The sequence below is a fragment of the Hemiscyllium ocellatum genome, chromosome 15, assembly GCF_020745735.1.
Source record: "Hemiscyllium ocellatum isolate sHemOce1 chromosome 15, sHemOce1.pat.X.cur, whole genome shotgun sequence".
Classification (NCBI taxonomy): domain Eukaryota; kingdom Metazoa; phylum Chordata; class Chondrichthyes; order Orectolobiformes; family Hemiscylliidae; genus Hemiscyllium; species Hemiscyllium ocellatum.
This window is the reverse complement of record NC_083415.1, coordinates 37,319,909-37,338,713: the sequence shown is the minus strand read 5'-3', so window position 1 is coordinate 37,338,713 and position 18,805 is coordinate 37,319,909.

Here is an 18,805-nt window from a genome sequence, read left to right as displayed (position 1 = left end):
ATGGCCAAGGGTGACTTTTCTCATGTAGTCTTCCACTCTTCATTGCATTATTTATGTAACTGGCTTCTCTGGTACCTTCTCATGGAATCATGCAGTTGGAGAGGTGAAAGTGCTTCCCATTGCTGGTACTATACTTAAGGCACACTGCTCAATATTACAGCTACAATGCTTATTATTGCATCATTATGTCAGCTCAAAGACTGTCATTTACCTCATCCTCCAAAAGTACTAACATTTCCTGCCTTCTGCACCTTCTGTTCACTCACTGAGGGGTCCACCCCACCTTGAAAGAGAAGTCCTGAAATAGTCTGAGAGTTGTTTTGAGGTTAGCTATAATGATGTGGTGAGGCTGATGATTTGGATGGCAGGTGGACGAGGTGTCTAGCGAGCCTCAAAGGATGTTGTGGTGAAAATGGAATTATGTGGAAGTCCAGAGAAGTAAGAATTAAACTCCTTCCACCAAGTAGTCACTCTGACTTTCATGGTGGAAATGGTTTTGTCTAATTTCTTGGGCAAGGATGGGAAAATTGGGAGCAGCAAAGAAATTGGGGGTGTTGAGTTAATAATGACATGCAAATGTATGGAAATCAACTGGTTGTGACTCATTAGTGAGTTCTGATCTCGCCATTTAAAGTTTATGAGGAAAAGCAGCATTTGTCTTTCTCAAAGTTCAGAATCAATTTTTCCATTTTGATTTTTTCCAACTTTCTCAAAACTGGTCATGGGAACAGAAAGTTCTGCCTGAGCTTTTTATTCCATTTAAGATCTTGACATTGTCAATCCATTTTTTGAGTCCTTATCAGGTGCTCATGTGTTGAGTGAAAGCTTGCCCTATAGCTATCTCTACAAGGTGAGGTGTATCCTCCATGACCCACAATTGTTTTTTCTCCTCTTCATTCAAGCACATGCAAGATCCTTGAGGTCTTGATCTTTGCACTGCTTCCCATCATGCACCAATTAGCTCAATCTGACTCTTGATAGCCTTTATTATTCATTATAAAACACCCAGGAACTTAGGAATGTACAGCCTCCTTAATGGTTCCATCCCCAGTTCGTTAACTTCCTTAGCAATGGCCTAACAGTATTATTCACTAAACTACTATTCCAGAAACTCAGGCAATGCTCTGTGGAGATGGATTCAAATTCCACAATGGTACATATTGGAATTTCAGTTCAAATAAATACCTGGAATTAACAACCAATGATGACCATCATGAAATAACCGGCAATTGTTGGGAGAAACCTATCTGGTTCAAAAATTTCCTTCAGGAGAAATAATCTGGCCTGGCCTATACATGACTCCAGACTCACAGCAATATGTTTGACTCTCAAATCCCTACTGAAATGAATTAGCAGTTTTGATACTTTAATAAATCTTTTCCCAGACATAGTACAAGTGAAGGTGTCTGTCCACAGTACCATCTTGATGTTTACTCTGCAGGCTGGATAACTCAATAGATCCTTCCTTAGAATCAGCGCTGGTGACAGGACTCTACCCAGTGTTAACTTGGTCTCTTGGCACACTGGATATTGGAACAGCTCCTTCCCTGGACTTGGCTCAGGTTAAATGTCTTTCCACAGTGTGAACTTGGTTTCTCCACAGGGTGGATATTGGAAGTTGTAACAATCGCAACAACATCTCAAAAAAGAAAGGAAACTTGAATAGCATTGTAAAAGAAAATGGCAAAAAGAACCAAACTAAATTTTGGGAGTTCATGCTAAAATTGGGAGAGCTGCCTCATCGACTAGTCAAACAATAGCCTGACATAGTCACACTCACAGAATCACATCTTACAATGTCTCAGAAACCATCTCCATTCCTGTATATGTCCTGTCTCAATGGCAGGACAGACCCACCAGACTTGGTGGCACGCTGGTGTACAGCCGGGAGGGAATTACCCTGGGAATCCTTAATATTGATTTCAGACACAATGAATTCTCATGACATCAGATCAAACAGAGGGAAGAAAATTTCCTCTGATTACCATGCATTGTGCTCCCTCCACTGATGACTCTGTGCTCCTCCATGTTGAATAACACTTGGAGAAAGCACTGAGAGTATGAAAGCTACAGAATGTACTCTGGCTGGGAGATTTCAATGTCCACCACAAAACAATATTACTGATCAAGCTGTTTAGGTCCTAAACGACATAGCTGCTAGGTTGTGTCTGGAGCAGGAAGTGAGAGAACCAACGTCATCTTTACCAACCTGCCTGTTGCAGATGCATCTGTCCATGACAGTATCGGTAAGAGTGAAAAGCATTTAGTCCTTGTGAAGACCAAGTCCCACTTTCACTTTTATAATACCTTACATTGTGTTGCATAGCACAATTACTGTCCTAAATGAAACAGATCAAACAATTCAAAACCGGGCATCCTTGAGGTGCTATAGGTCATCAGTAGCAACAGAATTGTACTCCAGCACAATCTGCAGCCACATGGCCCAATATATCCCGACTCTAGCAATACCATCAAACCTAGTACAATGGTAAGTGCAGGAAGGCTTGCTAGGTGCAGCACCAAGCATACATTAAAATGAGGTATTGAAACTATCAAACAGGATTGCTTGCATCCAAAACAGTGTCAACAATAAGTGATAGACAGAGCTAAGTGATTACATAACTAATAGACCAGATCTAAATTCTGTAGGCCTGTCACATATATTAGTGAATAGCAGTGGATAATTTAAAAAAAACTCACTGGAGGAGGAGGCTCTATAAATATCCCCAGCATATCAGCACAAAACTTAACGCTGAAGCATTCACAGCAACTTTCAGCCAGATATCCTGAGTGCATGATCCACCTCAACCTCTACCACAGGTCCCCAGCATCACAATGTGGCAAATTGCCCAGTTATGTCCTGTCCACAAAAAGTAGGAAGAATCCAAACTGGCTAATTTTTGCCCCATTACTCTACTCTCCATCATCAGTAAAGTAATGGAAGGTGTCGCCAACAGTTCTATCTGGCATCACCTGCTCAGCAATAAGCTGCTCAGTGACACCCAGACTGGGTTCTGCCAAGGTCACCCAACTCCTGACCTCTTCACAGTTTTGGTTCAAACCTGGATATAAGTGCTGAATTCCAGATGAAGTAAGAGTGACAGCCCTTGATATAAAGGCTGCATTTGACTAAGTGTGGCATCAAGGAGCCCTAGCAAAACTGGAGACAATTGGAATCGGGCGACATCTTCTCTGGTTGGAATCATACCTGGTTCATAGAAACGTGGTTGTCTTTGTGGGAGATCAGTCATCTCAGCTCCAGAACATTTCTGCGTGAGTTCCTCAGGGTAGTATCCTACGGCAACCATTTTCAGCTGCTTCCAAAATGACTTTCTATCCATCATAAGGTCAGAAGTGGTGATCATCACCAACGATTGCATAAATATTAGCACCATTCCTTGGATACTGAAGCAGTCCATGTTCAAATGCACCAAGACCTGGACAATATTCAGGGTCAGAATGAAAAATGATATTGGCAACACACAACTGCAAGGCAATGACCATCTTCAATAAGAGACAATCTAACCACTACCCCTTGACATTCAACTGTGCTACCATCACTGAATTCCCCATTATCAACATCCTGGGGGTTGACCAGAAACTAAACTAGACTATCTGTATAAATACAGTGGCTCATGAGCAGGTCTAAGGTTAGGAATACAGCAGCAAGTGACTCACTTCCTGACTCCCCAAAGCTTAATTGTCATCTACGGGGCACAAGTCAGGAGTGTGATGGAATACTCCCCACTTGACGGGATGAGTGCGGCTCCAGGAACACTCAAGAAGTTTGACACCATCCTGGACAAAACAGCCTACTTGATTGGCACTACATTCACAAACATTCAGTTACTCCATCACTCTTACTCAGTGTGTACTATATGCAAGATGCATTGCAGAAATCACCAATGATCCTTAGACAGCATCTTTCAAACCCACAACTCACAAAGACTTTGTGGAGTCAGGAGATGAGACATGCAGAGCAGGGGACCCAACCTTGGACTTATTCCTGTAGCTCTTCGAACTTAGTCTATAATCCAAGATGAAACAAGGATACTTATTGCCAACCTCATAGTAAGTCTCCTTGAGCTAATTCTCTGTGAAAATGTCACCGGTATCCCCAGGCAGTGGAACTGCAAATTGAGTCAGCATTCTTTCCTGGCCATAGTGGAGCAAGCATCATATCACCAGGCAATTCAAGCGATAAATCACATTAAAGCATTTTCACAGGGACACCGAGATACAAACACTTTCAAAAATGTTTGCGTATGTAAAACTTATGAACACATTGACAGGTAAAATCTAAAATATTCCAAAATTGAAAAAAGAATCTTAAAAAGCACAAATATAATATTACTTTCTCAGTACAATTCTGCTGTTGTACTATTCGTCAAATTTTATGAACCACATTATTGAGTTCCTCCACCTCCCCCAACTCCTCTGGCAGCTTGTTCCATACATGTACCATCCTCTGCATCAAAATGTTACTCCTCAGGTCCTTTTCAAATTGTTCCTCTCTTATTTTAAGCCTCTGACCTCTAGTTTCAGATTCCCCTACCTTGGGAAAAAGACCTTGGCTCTTGACCCTATCTGTGCCCCTCATGATTTTATGAATCTGTATAAGGTATAGCCAGACATGACTTCCCAACTCATACTCAATGTACTGACCAACAAAGGCAAGCGTGCCAAATGCCTTTCTATTTGTGACTCCACTTTCAAGGGACTATGCACCTGCACCTGTCGGCAACTTTTTGAACTCTAGGTCCTGCCATTAACTGTACAAGTCCTGCCCTGATTTGCCTTACCAAATTCTTAATTCCAAGAAATATACAACCCTTATATAACCATTTCTTATAATGGTTCTTCAGTTTACCATTTTCCCAATATATAAATGTATTACTTTATAATAATTATATTAATGATGCCATGTCTGGAGGACTTTTTCTCTGTATCCCTTTTATAATGTGTTATTATGGAAACATTAACCAGGCTAACAGTAGGCATTTTAATTTTTTTCTAAGTAGTATTTTGATATGTGATGACATTATTTTTCTCCAAGAGTAATATTCCAATCTTTCAAATACATACTGTGCAGTAACTAATTGGTTCACCTTTTATGTTAATTAAATCCACCTAATGTATACTTTGCTTTAATGTTTTTGCATACTTTGTCAGCGTCAAATTAAAACATTCAACTGTTGAGAACTCACATGATACAAAGATACATGTTAAAACTTCCACTCTATCTTCTTGGACATCTGGTTTGCAGTAACAGGAACGTGTTTATTTCTAATCCTTGAATGCTGGCAAAATCAAAATGTTTTCAGCAATGATGATTTGTCTGTGTTTCCTTAAATCCAGATTAATTTGATGGTCAATGCTTAAACTAAGCTGCAGTCAAACCACAAGCAAAACTAGGGTTTTATATACCAAGGGAAACATTTTCCAAACTGACTATTGACGCAGAAACCTTAGTTACACAGCAATACCAAAGTCGGCTGGGCCATTGATCTGTGGTAGAAAGATCAGAGAATTTCTAATGAATTATTTCTGACTAAGCTGTCAGATTGTTTCAGACTTGTTAGTTTACAAATAACGATTCCTCATTTGAAGAATAAAATAATGCAGTTTAAACATTAATCCAGCTAGTGCTTATGTATGCAAGCATTGAGCTAAGTTAAAAGCAAGAGGTTAGCTGAAAATAGATATTTTAAAAGTTAATAAATTTATAATCTAATCACCATGGGGTGGTGGAGGAGGTGTGGGTGTTGTGACTGTTAATCTGTTGAGAAGGAATGTCCGAAAGCAAAATGTAACTTCTGAATGAACCTGTTTTACATAATTTAGTCATTGCCACTCTAGGAATAAAAATTGTAAGTTATTGAATGGATTTGTACAAAGATTATGAATTTATATTATAATATTATTTCTTTGAATACTATTTGAAAGAGTTATTCCAACATATAGCACAAATATAACTGTAATATTTTTCATGGTTTTTGAATATTTTTCCAGAGGGAAGAAATTAAAACCAATTACCTTTTAAATGAAAAGTTTTTAAATTGAAGTGTGTCACCTAGGCTTAGAATTCTCTTTCCAGTTATATATGTTCAGCTTGTGAGACACGGGAATTGATGTATTAATGAATCAGTCATTGTACGCATGTTGTCCTAATATTCAGGGACTTTAATTAATTCATTACTCATTTCACATTTCCTGCAAGAATCCTACAAATACAAACAATGGATGGCAAATTATTTGAACGGACTGTAGGTCCATTCTAAGCATCCATTTTTGTGGTGAGGAATGTGTAAAAATTATATAATTGTCAAACCTACTTAACAGAGAAGATGCCTGAAAGACGACTTTATTTTGTTGTCACTTGAAGCAAAATAAAAGGGAAAGAAAATTGTGTTTAAAGCCAATTATCCTCACCTTAAACTCAGAGCCAATTAAAGTCAAATTAGAGTCATAGTCATATAGATGTCCAGCATGGAAACAGACTCTTCAGTTCAACCTGTCCATGCCGACCAGATATCCCAACCCAATCTAGTTCCACCTGCCAGCACCCGGCCCATAACCCTCCAAACCCTTCCTATTCATATACCCACCCAAATGCCTTTTAAATGTTGCAATTGTACTAGCCTCCACCACTTTCTCTGGCAGCTCATTCCATACACGTACCACCCTCTGCATGAAAAAGTTGCCCCTTAGGTCTCTTTTATATCTTTCCCCTCTCACCCTAAACCTATGCCCTCTAGTTCTGCACTACCCCATCCCAGGGAAAAGACTTTGTCTACTTATCCTATCCATGCCCCTCATAATGTTGTAAACCTCTATAAGGTCACCCCTCAGCCTCCGATGCTCCAGGGAAAAGAGCCCCAGCCTGTTCAGTCTCTCCCTATAGCTCAGATTCTCCAAGCCTAGCAACATCCTTGTAAATCTTTTCTGAATCCTTTCAAGTTTCACAACATCTTTCACAATATTCCAACAGTGGCCTAACCAATGTCCTGTACAGCCGCAACATGACCTCCCAACTCCTGTATTCAAAACTCTGATCAATAAAAGAAAGCAGACCAAACACCTTCTTCACTATCTATCTACCTGCAACTCCACTTTCAAGGAGCTATGAACCTGCACTCCAAGGTCTCTTTGTTCAGCAACACTCCCTAGGACCTTACCATTAAGTGTATAAATTCTGCTAAGATTTGCTTTCCCAAAATGCAGCACCTCACATTTACCTGAATTAAACTCAAGGCTGGTATGTAAAGGGAATGCTGGAAGACTAAAAAATTGAGTGTTTGATTAAGAAAAAGAAGGAAGCATATGTTAGGTATAGACAAGATAGATCAAGTAAATCCTTAAAAGAGTATAAAGGCAGTAGAAGTATATTTAAGAGGAAAATCAGGAGGGCAAAAAGGGGACATTGGAAGCGTCTTAACTAACACATTGCTAAACAATTGTCATTACCCCAATACTCCACATTTCTGACTTATTAATATTAGAGATTTTGCACCATATTGCATCACTTTGCCTATATTCCCTAGTTCTCAGACACATCTCCTGCTTCAATTGTCCTGGTCTGGAAATTTAACTGATATTCCCAGTCTGACTTTGGAAAAAATTAATAAGCTTTTTGCTTGCTATCTATCTACATCCATATACATTAAAAAAAACATACTTAAAGATAAACATAAATATCAGTATAAAAACAGGAATTTTTTTGTCATAAAATTTAACTGTACCATTAAACCTTTTCTCATGTTCATTTATTGGTCCATTAATTCTTGGGTCCTTAGTTTTGAATAAGTATCAGCATTTATATCACTCTAGAACTATAGGCCGAACTAACACTTACTAGTGCTGATATGTCTCCTATTTATTTTTAATCGTAAAACACTTCAAATACTGGAATTTTAAATAACAACCAAAAATCTTATAACTCATTCAATGAGTTTAGCAGGATTTGTGGAGAGGGAAAGGTTGATTACCTTTAATTAGAACCAGAAAAAGCTAGATATGTAGCCTGATTTTATCATGCACAGAGGTTAGGAAAGGGGAGGGAAGGAGAACAAAGAGGAAGACCTGTGATAGAATGTATGTCAGGGAAGATAAAATGACAAAATAAATGCAAGACAAGAGAAGATTGTTACATCTCACTGGGATAACATGCTAGAAATTCCCAGAGAGAAATTCCTACTATTCCCAGAGATAAAATTTAAATATTTGATAAAGTATGCTGAATTCCCAATCTCCTGAACTTTTAGACACAGGTTGACAAAAATCATAGACCAGTTTTCTGCACTTAACAGGAATGACTATTTATTACAAATCAATAAACTCTCATTACAGATCAACTGTTATGAACTGTCAACATAGACGTCTCAACATTAAAGCCCTAACCCTTTATAAAACTGCCAGCACACTCATATAGACAGACACAGACAAGAGCAAAAAAATACATGGGTGTGATGGGCGGAGGGAAAGCCTGGGAAGGCAGTTCAATGGTCCATGTTTTCATGGTTCAATCAGATGATCCTTTCGGCTTGTTGTTGCTTCATGATTCTCCTTCTCCTGATCCTTTCACTTGTTTGCAAAAGGCACTGGACAGCTGCTTCATATTTATAAACTCTCTGGCCATAGCTTAGAACAACTGCTGAGGGAAAAATAAATTGCCTTTCTTCAGGCTTACGTTAGGTTTTATGCAAAGAAAAGAGACCGTTCCTACTCTTGCACAGATCTGATGGCTCCTCCTGCAAACATTCTTACCCCCAAGCTGTTCAACTATCTGGAGCCAATCATATAGTTGTTGGCAGACAGGAGACTTTTAGTCCTCAATAACTGGTTACTACTCCACAGACCAATCAGTCATTTGTTGATGACTGAAGTTCACTGGTTCCAGCACCTCTGTAATTGTTTTTCCACTACTGCTTGAACAAACAGCTGTGAAAACAGTACTTACAATGAGTGTGGGGTTACTTGCTTTTAAAAGTGCACCAACCCTTCAACAGTTGTTGTTTTTAAAATAAGAGACAAATAGCCCCTGTATAATCTAACTGCAAATTCAGCTTGATACTTTGATCTTTCTGAGTGGTTCACATCACTTAATAAAAAATTAAGTTATAAATGGATTGAAGCCTTCACAATGTCTGATGCTGTCTCATTCAATCATGACAACGTTTCATGCTAGTATGGATGCTATAAAAAGGATAACAATTGCTTAGACAGGGTTAGAAATATTGTGCGATATGAAGGTGGCTAGTCTCTCCACCTTCATTTGAAGAGTTGCAGCTAAAATGACATTCGCTCACACAGCTGATAATGCAAAGTGAACATTTATTTACAAATGCAATGATATATTTACAATGAAATGTCAACAATGCTACTTATCTGCCTACAGAAAGTTTTGTTTTCCCTTTTCCTTACACTACATCGAGGCACAGACCCCAGGCTCTGTAGCTGAATTGGAGGGATCCTGCCTATAGAGATCCCTATTGGCTTTAGAATTTTACTTGTGGCTAGAAGTCCATAACATTCTAAGTTGTTCTGCCCCACTGCAGGTTCACCCTATTGGGCTTGAACTCCTTCAGGATTTAGGATTGCATCCAGGGTTGAAGTGAAGGGTTTGGCACTTCTGGAGTTACTTGAGGGGAGGCTTTTGGGGATCCGTGTCTGCTTCCCTTCTAACTCCATACTTAGTGGTTTCACCTTATCTTCTTGTGAGGGTTGAATATCTGGAATGAGGTCAAAAATCCCTCGTCCCCCTGTTGCCTACCTTAAGTGCTGAACACCAAAGGCTGGAGCAATGGAGTTCAGATTTATGTCTATGTCTAGCAGAAACTGAATATGCTGGACCTGAATCTCCTTGGCAACTGCCAACCTGTCTATTGAGATGGCTGGGTGCCTGCATGTCAGAGGCAACACGTTACAGGTAGTGTTGGTGGATTCCTCCAACCCTTTGAGTAATTTCCTTGAGTGCCTCCAACAAACCTGCTTGCTGTTGCTCCTGTTCCTGTTTTTGTATTTGAAGAACATTATTAAGGGCAACACCATGGAGCCCTTTATAACCCAGTGCTGAGCACATACCAGGTCCCCACCAATCTCCTCTGAGTGCCAGCGAACCTTAACATTTCATCCTTGGCCAGCTATGGAAGTGTAATAGTCACGTACTCACCAGTATATCCTCCTGATTTTAGTCTAGCTAATGTACCCATCACAGTGTCAATATCTGAGCTGGTGAAGTGTGCAGGAGACAGCATGGCTAATGCTTCCTCTGAGGGATCTGTGACTTATTCCTCAGAGATAGAGAAACGGATGATTCCCTGAGGGGTTGGCCTCATCATTGGTGGCAACTGTACGGATGCCACTAGTGCCTATGCAGTGAAAAGAAAGAGAATGAGTTGCAAAATAAGGCAAAAGTTTTAGCATGCCAATAATTTATTTACAGTGGTGTTAATTGGCGATCAGTGCAGCATTGGACAATGCATCTCACTCAGACGTGGAGTTTACCAAGGCAACAGTCATCATCCTCTCTTGCTAGGGAAAGATTTCTCTCTTCACAGGGGTTGAAGCAATGAATGTTGGATGGCTCACCACCATTTTGGTTCTCTCCACCCAATTGTGGACCATTTTCTTCAGGAATGAAACAAGGGAAGGGATTGAGTGAATTGAGATTTGATCACACAGTCATTAGTACAAGTGGGGAAAGTTGGAGAGATGATCCAAGTTAGTAAGTAGGCAGTACAAAGAGCATACAGGGTTATCTGGGGGTTGTGGTGGGTGACAGTGAATGAAGTAGTGAGATAGTGAGAATGGTAGTTCCTGGGCCTTGCTAGGAGGTAGGTGCAGGAGCAGGGTTGGAGAGAGTGTGAATTAGCAAGAAAAGATAGTGACACCCACCCTTGTGGTCCTCAGAAGATCATTAAGCTTTCTGTATGCTTTGCACATTACACTGACCTAGGTATGTCCTATTCACAACAAGCTGGACCAATCCAATTTAGCCAATTACTACCCCCATCAACCTTTAATCAATTACCAGCAAAGTGATGAATGGCTTAATTAATAGTGTTATCCACTAGCACTTATTCAGCAATGTACTCTTCATTGATGCTCAATTTGGGTTCTGCAAGGTCCACTTCCCTGCAGACCTCAGTATAGCCTTTGTCCAAACACAGGCAAAATAGCTGAATTCCAGTGATGGGGTTAGAGTGACTATCTTTGATATGAAGTGTGCATTTGACCTTGAGTAGTGTCAAAGAGCCCTTGTAAAATTGAAGTCAATATGAACTGAGTAAAACTCTTCACTGACTGGTGTCATACTTCGTGTACTGGAAGGTGGCTGTAGTTATTGGAATCATTATGTGAACTCCATTTAATTGTTGGAGAAAGTGAGGACTGCAGATGCTGGAGATCAGAGTTGAGTGTGGTGCTGGAAAAGCACAGCAGGTCAGGCAGTATCCGAGGAGCAGGAGAATTGACGTTTCAGACATCAGCCCTTCATCAGGAATCCCCAAACCATTGTTGTGGAGATTCAGCACAGTGCTCTAGGCCCAAATATATTCTGGTACTTAAGAGTCATAGAGATGCACAACATGGAAACAGACTCTTCAGTCCAACCCATCCATGCTGACCAGATATCCCAACCCAATCTAGTCACACCTGCCAGCACCCGGCCCACATCCCTCCTTGTGGGCGGCACGGTGGCACAGTGGTTAGCACTGCTGCCTCACAGCGCCAGAGACCTGGGTTCAATTCCCGACTCAGACGACTGTCTGTGTGGAGTTTGCACATTCTCCACGTGTCTGCGTGGGTTTCCTCCGGGTGTTCCGGTTTCCTCCCATAGTCACAAAGATGTGCAGGTTAGGTGAATTGGCCATGCTAAATTGCCCATAGTGTAAGGTAAAGGGGTACATGTAGAGGTATGGGTGGGTTACGCTTCGGCGGGTTGGTGTGGACTTGTTGGGCCGAAGGGCCTGTTTCCACACTGTAAGTAATCTAATCTAATCTAATCTAATCAAACCCTTCCTATTCATATACCCATCAAATGCCTCTTAAATGTTGCAATTGTACTAGCCTCCACCACTTCCTCTGGCAGCTCATTCCATACACATACCACCTTCTGTGTGAAAAGGTTGCCTTTTATGTCTCTTTTATATCTTTCTCCTCTCACCCTAAACCTATGCCCTCTAGTTCTGGACTCCCCCACCAAAGGGGAAAGACTTTGTCTATTTATCCTATCCATGTCCCTCATAATGTTGTAAACCTCTATAAGGTCACCCCTCAGCCTCCAACGCTCCAGGGAAAACAGCACCAGCCTGTTCAGTCTCTCCCTGTAGCTCAGATCCTCCAATCCTGGCAACATGCTTGTAAACCTTTTCTGAACCCCTTCATGTTTCACAACATCCTTTTGATAGGAAGGAGACCAGAATTGCACGCAATATTCCAACAGTGGCCTAACCAATGTCCTGTACAGCTGCAACATGACCTCCCAACTTCTGTACTCAATACTCTGACCAATAAAGGAAAGCATACCAAATGTCTTCTTCATTATCATATCTACCTGCGACTCCACTTTCAAGGAGCAATGAACCTGCACTCCAAGGTCTCTTTGTTCAGCAACACTCTCTAGGCCCTTACCATTAAGTGTATAAGTCCTGCTAAGATTTGCTTTCCCAAAATGGAGCACCTCACATTTATCTGAATTAAACTCCATCTGCCACTTCTCAGCCCATTGGACCATTTGGTTAAGATCCTGTTGTACTCTGAGGTAACCTTCTTTGCTGTCCACTACACCTCCAATTTTGGTGTCATCTTCAAACTTACTAACTGTACCTCTTATGCTCGCATCTAAATCATTTATGTAAATGACAAAAAGTATAGGACCCAGCACCGATCCTTGTGGCACTCCACTGGTCACAGGCTTCCAGTCTGAAAAACAACCCTCCACTACCACCTTCTGTCTTCTACCTTTGAGCTAGTTCTGTATCCAAATGGCTAGTTCCCCCTGTATTACGTGAGATCTAATATTCTAAATAGTCTCCCATGGGAACCTTGATTCCCAAGCACAAAGCCATGTTGACTATCCCTAATCAGCCCTTGCCTTTCCAAATACATGTACATCCTGTCCCTCAGGACTCCCTCCAACAACTTGCCCACCACTGAGGTCAGGCTCACTGGTCTATAGTTCCCTGGCTTGTCCTTGCTACCCTTCCTAAAGAGTGGCACCTCGTTAGCCAACCTCCAGCCTTCCAGCACCATACCTGTGACTATCCATGATACAAATATCTCAGCAAGAGGCCAAGTAATCACTTCTCTAGCTTCCCACAGAGTTCTAGGGAACACCTGATCAGGTCCTGGGGATTTATCCACCTTTATGCATTTCAAGACATCCAGCACTACCTCCTCTATATATGGACATTTTGCAAGATGTCACCATCTATTTCACTACTTTCTATATCTTCCATATCCTTTTCCACAGTAAATACTGATGCAAAATACTTGTTTAGTACCTCCCCCATTTTTTGCAGCACCACTCAAAGGCCGCCTTGCTGATCTTTGAGGGGCCCTATTCTCTCCCTAGTTCTCCTTTTGTCCTTAATGTATTTGTAAAAACCCTTTGGATTCTCATAAAGTCTAATTGCCAAAGCTATCTCATGTCCCCATTTTGCCCTCCTGATTTCCCTCTTGAGTATACTCTTACTGCCTTTATACTCTTCTAAGGATTCACTTGATCTGTCCTGTCTTTCTTAATCAAACCCTCAATTTCTTTGGTCATCCAGCATTCCCTATTCCTACCAGCCTTTCCTTTCACCCTAACAGGAATATACTTCATCAATGACTTTATTACCATCATAATGTCACTGTGGAGATGTTGCTGATTCATAATGTTCAGTACTGTGGCAACTCGTCAATTAATAATGATCTCCTTCTTGCATGGAGCAGGACCTGAATGATATTTAGGCTTATAATTGTTAGGTAACATTCACCCAAGTAATATCTATCTCCATCAGGAGTTAGTCTAGTTACTTCCTCTTGACTTGAAACAGAATTGCTATCATCACATCCCTCACAATCTGCCAATGAACTACATTCGGTTCTGCTATAACACATATTTCTTCAATGTGAATTGGCTTTAATGCAATTGAAGGATTTAGACCAATTTTTGTAGAATGTGAACTTTCCTTACCTGTATTGGCTATGATGTGGTTCCAGCCCCATTAGTTGAAATGATGTAGCTATTGCGAGATTTCCTTATAACACAAGATCACATGAGGACAGAACTATTGCGTTATATCAGTATCAATAATACAGCATTTTGATCTGATAACAAATTGAGGGAAGCGTGTAAGTAGACAGAGTTGAAACAGATCAGCTATCAGCTACAATGCAGTCTTTCTGCATTGTAGAGCTATATAATGCACTCCTCCTCCTATTTCCTATCTTATTTTTTACATAAACATTTTGGGAGTCACCATTGGCTGGAAAATCTAAAGGACTTTCATCAGTATTATGGCTATAAAGCAGAATAGATGCTGGCAATTCTGCAGGAAGTGACCCACCTGCTGACTCCTCAAATCCCTTTCATCATCAACAAGGCACAAGGCAAGAGCATGATAGAATACTGTCTCTTTGCCTGTCTCTGTGCAATTCCAATAACTCTCAACAAGCTTGACATCAGCTAAGACAAAGCAGCCAGCTTGATTGGTAATGCATTCACACCAGGGCAAGGTTGGGTCCAGTATGTACACCCATAAGGGGCACCACATCAACTCACCAAAGTCTCTGTGCTAGCACCCAGCAATCCCACTAGCTCAACAGCCTTGAAGAGCAAGGAAGCACTGTGCCACATCCAAGTGCTGCAACATCTTCAGTTGGCATTTTATCACTTCGCTGTTGCCGTGTCAAACTTCTGGAGTTCCCGCATTAACAGCACCGTGGGTGTGCCAACTCCACGAAGGTTACAGCAGTTTATGAAGCGGATTGACCACCATTTTGTAAACTGGAATTAAGAATGACAATAAATGCTGGCCTTCCCAGTGCCCTCACATCCTATGAATGTATTTTTAAAAAGACACATTTAATTGAGATTGTACTTCTGTGAATGTGCATGCAAATGCAGTAATTGAAAGATGTGCAAAATAGGACAAATTGGCAATGTACATTCCTATAGGAACTGCGAATAAAGAACAATATCCCTGAAGTAAGGAGAAACTCACAATATTGTCCTTTGTATTTACTCCTTTCCTTTCTTCTCTTGTTCTGAAAGCTATTTCACTGCCAGTTCTTTGTCATCGCACATTATGTGAGAGCTGAGAGGCTGAGTACGCAACTATTTGCTTTGTATCTCTCAAACTTTGATTTTGTACTTGACCTTGGGCAGTTTGTGCAAGCAGAATAAATTGACATCTTATTCAATTTTAACATCCAAGATCCTTACTCCCTAATGCTTCTTCGCTATTGTCTGCAGTGTTCCCAACACACTCCGTAGTATTCTTTGTTTATACACATTGTTTGAGTAAAGTAATTTTACAAATTAGAAATAGTTTTAAAATATAAAGCAGCACTGCAAATAGTAGAGAGAATATTACTTTTAAACCTACTATCTGTATTTATGTTCTGGATGCTAATTAACCTCATACTAAAATAACTCTTCTGCTTCATATTATTTTTACAGAACATGTTAGTAAATTGGATGTTAAATATTCGTGGGTTTTTAAAAATATAATTCCAATTATTTTACTACTTTGGATCTCCTTTTATATTAAGTGATAATTTGTCAATTCTTGCATTGTACTAGAAATTGCTTCAAGATGATTCAATAAAAATCATGGCTCCTTCCTGAAGAAGGGCTTATGCCCGAAACGTCAAATCTCCTGTTCCTTGGATGCTGCCTGACCTGCTGCGCTTTTCCAGCAACATATTTTCAGCTCTGATCTCCAGCATCTGCAGATCTCACTTTTTCCCTCCATCATATGAAGAATTGCAGTGGAGTCAATATATTATACAATTTTTATTGTATAAAATGAAAATCTGACATTGACTCAGAGAAACAATTGGTTACTCACCAGCTAATAAATGGTTTAGTTTAGTTATGTGACTGAAAAACATTATTGTTACATTTTTCAAAAACACAACATTTGATCTGTGGTGTCCTGCCTTTCAGTGATATGGATACAGTTTTGCTTCCACAATGACATCTGCTGTGCATGTACCTTTGACCAAAGCACGGGTATGAGCACAAGGTCTATCAGACATATGCAGATTCTATAGACTGTGCTTTCCATCAGTTTGTAATGTAGATTTCACATTTTGGAGCTTAATCTTCCAGGTAATGTCTTCTCTTAATCTTGTGCAGATGAATATTTGTTTAGCAGTATGAAGGACCATAACAGCACTATTTCAAGAAGCCATGAACTAGTTGTAGATCATGGTGGATTGATAACTGTTCGCTCTCACTGTGATTGTGGAAGTGCTTGCGAAGTTATGCTACAGCTTATAGTTGCCAAAGCTGACAGAGTGTGGTGTGTCACATGCTCCTCACTTCAAGGATTCTGCTTCTGAACACTTGCTTGCAAAAATGGATCCACTAATTTGCATCACTCTTGGACTACAGAATAATTGAGGGTTGAATAGAGATGGCATGGAACTAGATAGCTGTTGAAAGAGGGAGGTGGAGGAATAGGGTTCTCATCGGGATACCATACCTGCCTAGAGCATTAACAGAGGAATCTTCTTCCCTGAATAATGTGTCAGATGTCTATGATTTACAAAGGAAGTTCTCAATGAAATCTGTCACTTTTTGCAGCCCAAAATTCAATCTCAGTCTAGTTGAACACCGTAACTGTCTGCTCCATTGTTTTTTTAGACATTGGGGAGTCTCCAGTCAGTCTGTGAATAAAGTATTTTCTTTTCCACCAAAGTAGTCAGCACAGCTTCAGAAAACGTTGGAAAATGCTTGTGGCCAGTTTTCTTCTGGGTCACACTCTATTTGGCAAATCAGCTTCTCCACTTGCTCCAGCCGGAATGCATCTCCCCTTTAAGCAGGGCAGGCAACTTTAAGTGGTGTCATGCCTCTTAATGTGGGCTCGTTATGTATGCAGCTACTCAGCAGTACTTTCAGTGCTGGCTGCAATGCAGATATCATTTAACCAGCAGGCTGCATGAAGTTTGTTTGCTTCATGAATTGACGAATTGGGTGCATGTTAGTTACACCTGTATTTGTTTCTTGGCCCTGTACAGCTTCTCAAGTATAGAATTGTACAGTTCAGAAGTCAGCCATTCAGTGCTTTTGACAAATCTGTTGGAAAGTTTTCTACAGTCCCATTCTGATCTACTTGTTGCATTCAATTTTATTATCTTAATTTTACGTTTTGAAGTTTTAGCTTAACCAATGAACATTGCATTAACCTGCTATCAATCTGCAAATATTTGAACATCATGAAGAATTTTCTCAAATACAGATAATTTCGCATTAACCTCGTTAAAGACTAGTGATGACCATAACACTAGAAGGTGTAGGAACAGAAGTAGGCCATTCAGCCCATTGAGTCTATTCTGCTAATTAATGGGGATATGGCAGATCTGATTACACTTCTCCCTTTTCCCTATAACTCTTGGTTCCCGAACTGATTAAAAATCTGTATCTCCGCCTTAATGACCCAATCTCAACAATTCTCTGTGGTACAGAATTCTGCATGTTAAGTCATTTTATCATTAACTTTGAGAACTGTCCTTGCAATTTTCCAAGTTCAGTGGATGTTTCGTAATGGGAACATGTCCATGGTGATCAAAACAATCTTTATTAAGTAGGGCCTAAAGCAAAAATGTTGACATTGGAGCAAATTGCTTCTAACTTACAATTTTTAATCATAAAACTCAACCCAATTTTCTCCTACCTTGATCTCTACACTAGAAAAAAAACATACATTTGGGCTACTAACATTTTTTCGATTAATTCTCCCAATTAAATCCCCTTTCGTGCACTCAGTTCTGATCACTGAAATGATTTACATGTGTTGGTTTGTCTCTTTTCTGCACTTCTCTCTCTCTCTAATGCAGTTTTGTAAAGGTAACTTGGCTGTCTCAGATGATTCATCACTTTCTATCTGGCAAGAAAACTTTGACTAACATCTATGGCTTGCAGGTTTCTTTATGCATTTAATTTTTAAAAAATACAAGGATTGCAACCACTTTTTAATGCAAGAATATTTATCATGTTCAGAATGAGTGTTTTGTTGTCTGGTGGAGGGGGCAGTCTTCCTCTGAGCCAACTGTGCTCCTTCCTTAGAAGTGGAGGAGATGTCTTGTGGGGTAACCTCCTTGATGGCAGAGACTGTGCAGATTCCACAGATTCCTGCAGGAGACAAAAGAGAGAATGAGATGTGTAATAGGGATAGACAGTCAGACATGTTAAGAATACATGCACAGTGGGAGGGCTCTTGTAGTGGTGGCCCTCCAGCCTCAAGTCCCACCTGCTGCAGGCATGTTTATAACATCTCTGAACATTTTGATTAGAAAATATCTACATTCACAGTGGTGGAAATGGGACAGCAGCACAGCACTTGCTGATAATGATTTTTACTCTACACCAAGGGTCCTTTCGTTGTCAGGGATGAGGAGATTGATGTCAGGCACTCCACCATCCACCTTAGTTCTCTCCTCCCTATTGTGGGTCTCTTTCTTGTGAAATAAGACAAAGGATGGAATTGAGTGAGATGGAAGTGGTTGCTGCAGCTAGTGCGGGTGAGTTAATGCGATCAGGTGTCCCGAGAGAGGGCAGCACAGAGGACAATCAGGCTTTGTAGTTTTG